This window comes from Poecilia reticulata, linkage group LG20 (genome assembly GCF_000633615.1).
Source record: "Poecilia reticulata strain Guanapo linkage group LG20, Guppy_female_1.0+MT, whole genome shotgun sequence".
In the NCBI taxonomy this organism is placed as follows: domain Eukaryota; kingdom Metazoa; phylum Chordata; class Actinopteri; order Cyprinodontiformes; family Poeciliidae; genus Poecilia; species Poecilia reticulata.
This window is the reverse complement of record NC_024350.1, coordinates 1,609,559-1,615,558: the sequence shown is the minus strand read 5'-3', so window position 1 is coordinate 1,615,558 and position 6,000 is coordinate 1,609,559.

The following is a 6,000-nucleotide window of genomic DNA, read 5'->3' as shown; positions in this document are numbered from 1 at the left end:
ACCTTAAAAGAGAAATTTAGACAATATCAGGGTCGTCACTGATCTGCAGTGAACTGAACTGAACTCCAGTTTTTTGTCAAGAAAGTCCGATTTCATCGGGGAAGGGTGAACACACAATCAAACTCTGAAACGGACCAAGAATGCTAACTCTAGTCCAACTGCAAATGTAGGTCTCGGTTTCATTCAAGTGAACCCTGGAGCGGTTTGAATGGATATATGACCGCTCCAACAGCACGAAGCAGACAACAGCGCAGGGAATTCTGGGTAAATACAGTCAGAACAAATGCAAATGTTTAACGCTAGCAGGAGAAATGACTCGCAATCTCTTACCAAAGACATAATCGTGTAACCACAAACGTGTGACGTTACTGAATTTTTGTTTACATTTTCAGGAGAAGGAAGCTGTGCTCCATGTCTTCTTCAGAGGTTTTCTGTGTTGTGTCCTTCAGTGGTTCTTGGTGTAGCGCCACCACAGGCGAGTTGGGAAGAGGTTTATCAAAGGGTTTGGCTTTTTTGAAGCAGTGCAGTGTGAAAGAGAACCGAAGCAGCTGAACATGTAACCAATGTTTTCAATTGTGGTTCTCAGCCGAACCGAGTCTACCGGACTATCAGGTGTGAAAACACCCATAGTGGAACACTGTTTTCTTTTTTTTGTTTCAACAATGACACCTGAATAGTGGAGGAGCCCCCTATAAACAGCATGATCTGCTTTTCTTCTGCAGATATTTGACATTGGCCAACATCAAGCATGATGAAAACAAACTCGGGAATTCTTTTTTCTCCTTAATGGCCATTTATCAAAGCCATTCTGACTGCAAACCTCCCCACAAACGCTTCCCATCTATATCAGTGTGAAGCCTGCAATGACTGCTCCAATGAACTGCAACACCCAACTGCAAAACAAAGGGTGAAATTGAAGCACGTTCTGGGCAGGAAAACATAATTACAACTTCATTTACAATGCTATTCTGCAATCACACCATCCTCTCTCGAAAGGAATTTATTAACATTTTTTAAAGTAAGGTTCTTAGATTTTTTTGGGGGGGGTTTACCAAATAGATTTCCTTCACCTAAAAAGATGCATCACCATGAGCTTGTCCAAACGTCTGCAGGGTGGTGGAAGCTAACATGCTACCTCATTATGTGTCAATTGTGAAACAAGCAATAAACATTGCATTTTGTCAAGTGACCATCATCAAAATTGTCATGTCAATATAGACATGAGCAGCAGCGCTTTGGATCAACTGCTGCTGTGTGATTGAGTTTTTAGGCAGACCTGTGAGGGCACTGTTCCAGTAATCGATGCGACTAAAGATAAATTCTTGGATGAGTTTCTCAAGATCTCAGGGGAACATTAGTCCTTTAAACCCGGAAATATTCTTCAGGTGATAGAAGGTCGACTTCCTGACCGTCTTTATGTGTTTCTGATGGTTCAGTATTCACTGACTGATATTTCAAATGGATTAAATTAAAAGGAACAACTTTGGGGCTCCATCCATTTTATCACATCATTAGCAGCAGTGCCTGTAAATGACTACAGCACTATATAAAAACAAGATGCATCAAGGCCACCACGGAGGTTTATTATAACAATCTTCACAAACTGTAACGGCATATATGATATGCAAGCACAGCAAGGCTCAGTTCATTACCTGTTTGTAATTAGTTCAATCTTGCCTACTCAACAGTCAATAAGTAGCTGTCACAGCGGGCAGAGAAGTGCTTTATCTATTCCCTCCGAGCTGCCAGTGTGGGAGTCCATCTGTTTGCTTCAACAGCAGACGTGGCGGATGCGGCGCTAAGATTATTAGACATCATGACTGAGGGCTGGCATCTTTCTTCACTTGCCTTTTGTATCGCCTCGTCGGCCAAAGCTTCACACACACACGCTGAAACAGATGAACAAAAAGAAGAGTCCGGGTGATTAGAGCCGAAAGCGTCCACGTTCATGTTACCCAAACGCCACCAACACATGGCCCCGAATTCAGCAGTATCCACAACATCCATTCACCGACTTCCACAATAAGTCAACAATAGGCATGGAGGATGAATGCGTTTCATAGTGCAGATATTCAATTATGATGGATTGAACGACAGCTTAGCGCTTCATAATGCTTTCCCTCCTCCCCCGTTGGGGTGTTTATTTTTGGCTTATTGTTCGCTGCCTGCAAGTAAATTGTTCAAGCGCTCTAATAGCCAGAATAGAAGAAAAAAAAACAGTCCCACAGTGTTTTCCTCATGGAGTTTAAGTAGATAGATTTTGGAGAAAATCCCCTGCGTCCTGGAACATTTAACCACCTTCCAAGTGTTTGTGCTGGACCTCTTGGCCCGGGAAAAAACGGATCTCCAAACCTGGGCCGCACGTGCCTTCAGCCTTGATGTGGTGGAATGCAAAAAGTGTGGATTTAGACATCGGGAAACAGTTAATCAAGAACGCATGAAGGAAGTTGCCTAATGGAAAAAAGACGTGCCGGAGTGAAAGGGTGAAATTGCCTGTTAATGGCGACTCTCTCTCTCCCTCTCTCTCTCTCTCTCTTTCTCTCTCCCCCTCTCTCTCTCTTTCTCTCCCTCTCTCACTCCTTCTCTCTCTCCCTCCCTCCCACCTGTGAGGGCTGCAGATGCGTGAGACAAAAAAAATAAAGATGGCTCACGTGGGGACGGCGGCATCCAGACAACGGTTCACATTTTGCTCTTAAATACGACTCGGCCCGCGAGAAATGAATTTCGGAGAGCTCAGGAAGGGACGGGATCCAGCTGGGTGTTGGCTAACAGTATGTAATGGATTTTCAATGTGCAGAGCTTGCTCCATCATCGGTGAAACCTATGATTGAAAAGTTTTGGGCAAGTTGAAAATGTTTTTTTTTTTTTCCCCAGTTAGAAGTAGCGGCAGCAGAATATGACCTAGAAATTATATTTATTAAAAACTGGGTAGGAGAGGGGAACGCGGAGATATTTGGAATGAAAATTGTTGCGTTAAATTGAAAAAAAAAATATATCATCTGTCCAAGATGATTCCGAAAGAAAAAAAAAGTCAGCAAACACAACTATCAGCACTGGGGCCAAGTCATGCTCATACCAAGACTTTTTTTGGACTTATTTCATATAAACCAAAAAAAAAACAGTTTTAAGAAATGAAGATGAAATCCAATTAGCCTGGAGAGACCAAATAATCACCCTGCTCTCTTTCGGATTGAATCCTGAAGGAAATATCTGTCGAATTCTCCATCATTACATTTTTAAAACCACATCATGTAAATATACAACATGAGCTGGACATATTTGGGCCATATCTATCAGACAGGTGCAGACTTAAAAGAATTGTTTTTTTAGCTGAGATCATGTAAAGTTGTAGCCCCACAAAAACAATATTGTTCTTGAAAAAACATTCTCATTCATAATACGCTTCTCTGGGAGACCAGTCACATAAAGAAGTGTGATTGGTATCACTCAAGAAGCACACAGTATCAGCATTTAATCATACTTTCACATTTGCTGATAACTTTAATACTTTTATCGAACAGTGGAGAAAAATAACAATTCCAACAATTTTAGGGTTATATTTTCTTAAATAATAATTGAAATTTATTGCGACAACAATAAACCACCATCTCTTGTTAAGACATTTATCACGATAAACGATACGATAAATGCCCACCACTGCTCCATAACAGTTCGCTTACCTGCAGTTGTCAGATATGCCAACAGAAAAGGGCAAAAAACTCTGAGCCGTTGTAGACTAATCCCCTTTTTTGTCAGCAAATGTAACAAATTTAAGACAATCTAAACATAAAATCTAATTGTGAAGTAATTGCTTGGATTTTCCTTAAACTTTCACACAAAAAAAAAATGCTTCGAACATCATAGTGCACTCAGGTCAAAACTACTTTCAAGACATTTAAAACAACTTAAAATAGCATATCAATGTGGAAGGAAATCATAATCTAAATGCTGAGTGCATGTATTATACAAATGCGTAAGTCTTTCAATACAGCAGGTATTGAATAAATAATGTGTTCAATATAGAAAGCTCTATATTAATGCAGTTATACAGCCGGGAAACTGTAATGTTGCTGACTTAACGGTTTGTGTTTGCAATAATACTTTGCAGACACAACAGGGAAAATTCATATTTGAAATGTCAACTTTGTAATTAAAGAGAGTAGGAATGGAGAAATGTACCGGAACATTTCCAAGAAAGTCTTTAGTTTCAGAGAGAGGAAACAAAACGGCTAGAATGAGCCATTGAGTTTGACTGCTTTGTGTTGTCCCGTTAAAAGACGGGACAACACAATGCATAATCCATAATGATGCATAATCATTATGGATTATGCATCCATAATGATTTGACAACCGTTGGTGGAAAAAAATACTGGGTCAAAGTCACACCTGAGGAATGTATATGACTAGTTTATTTATACAAAAGACTTTTTCACAATGTATGTAAAACATTTCCATAAATGTGTTCAATAATTATTTCATGAGTCATTCCAGCTTTTTAGAACTTCTTTTGTGGAGAAATTTGCTCTGATGTGTGTTGTTGTGTTTGATATGTGTGAATTGATTTTGTAATTGCAGATTTTTGGGATATTCATACAGATACAAATATTGATGAAGTCTTAAACTTTAACCAATCGCAATCGTTTGTCCGACATATGTAACTTATGAACTTGATTTGTAGCAAACTGTAATCATCTTTTTCTTCCATAAAGGCCAACTTTAAAGAACATGACAAGCGGTTACCTATTACACTGAGTTCATTTAAAACTGGACTACAAACCCACCTGCTTACAAACCACAATAAATGGAACATTATTAATACACATTAAATGTGTTGGTTAATCGACAAAATGTAATGGCTGTTACTGGGTTTTACAACCTTTGGCTATACGATGTGTTCTTGATGTTTCCATGATGTAAAGCACTTTGAACTGCTGTGTTGTTTAAATGTGCAATACAATTAAACTTGATTGATCCTCTAGTCCACATATTTTCCCACCTGAAAGTGTCCTCTAAGAGGGGGAGCGGTTTGCACCTGTCCACTTCCAGGTGATGGAGTGAACATGATGAGCTCTGTGAAAGGTTGAACTCTTTGAGACGCTGTTTTATAACGCAACGTCCCGTATACCTGGGTCCTTCTCTGTTCTCTTAAACATGGTGCAGCATAAACCAATCCTTTCAGTGACAGTTTGTTCCACTCTCAGCAAAATCTCAGTGGTTTCTGTTTGTTTCCAGACTGCAAAAAACACCACCGACGCACTGTCCATGACCTAAATAAATCATGTTTCCTCTCATTTGGAAGCAGAGCCACTTCTTTATATGACGGCCTTTGAACTATTCCTCCCAGACTGACGAGTGGTTATTAATTCATCCATTCTTTTGAAAAAGAGCGCCTCATTATCATCCCAATATCAACCCGTCCCGTGAGAAGCCATGAAGCCAAGCAGTCAGGATTTTGCACTCCAGCTTCACAGGCTTGTCAAAATTAAAAGGGTCTGCCAGTGACACTTTGAGGATGGCTCTCCAAAAAAAGAAAAAAAAAACAGAGGGAAAAGAGATGAATTATGTAAGATCTCTTTTAATATTGCATTGCAGAGGAGGACGTCCCACATGCCCACCACTTCCAGCCTCAAACAACGCACGAATTGGAATGCGATCAAACCGGCACAATGCAGCGGCGGTAAACTCGCACCGACTTTTTTTTTTTTTTTTTATTCCCTCTTATCGCGCACGAAGGCGCACAGAGTCGGCTCCTGTGGGTTTTCTAAGGGAAAAGCTTTTTGGAGATAACGACAGGGGAGAGAGAGAGAGAGAGAGAGAGAGAGAGAGAGAGAGAGAGAGAGAGAGAGAGAGAGTGGATCCCAGGAAGATAGAATGAGATTTGCATTAGCAGAGTGGATTTTGATTTTATCANCGGAGTACCCGGAGAAAACCCACGCAACGCACAGGGAGAACATGCAAACTCCATGCAGAAAGACCCCAGGCCGGGAATCGAACCCAGAA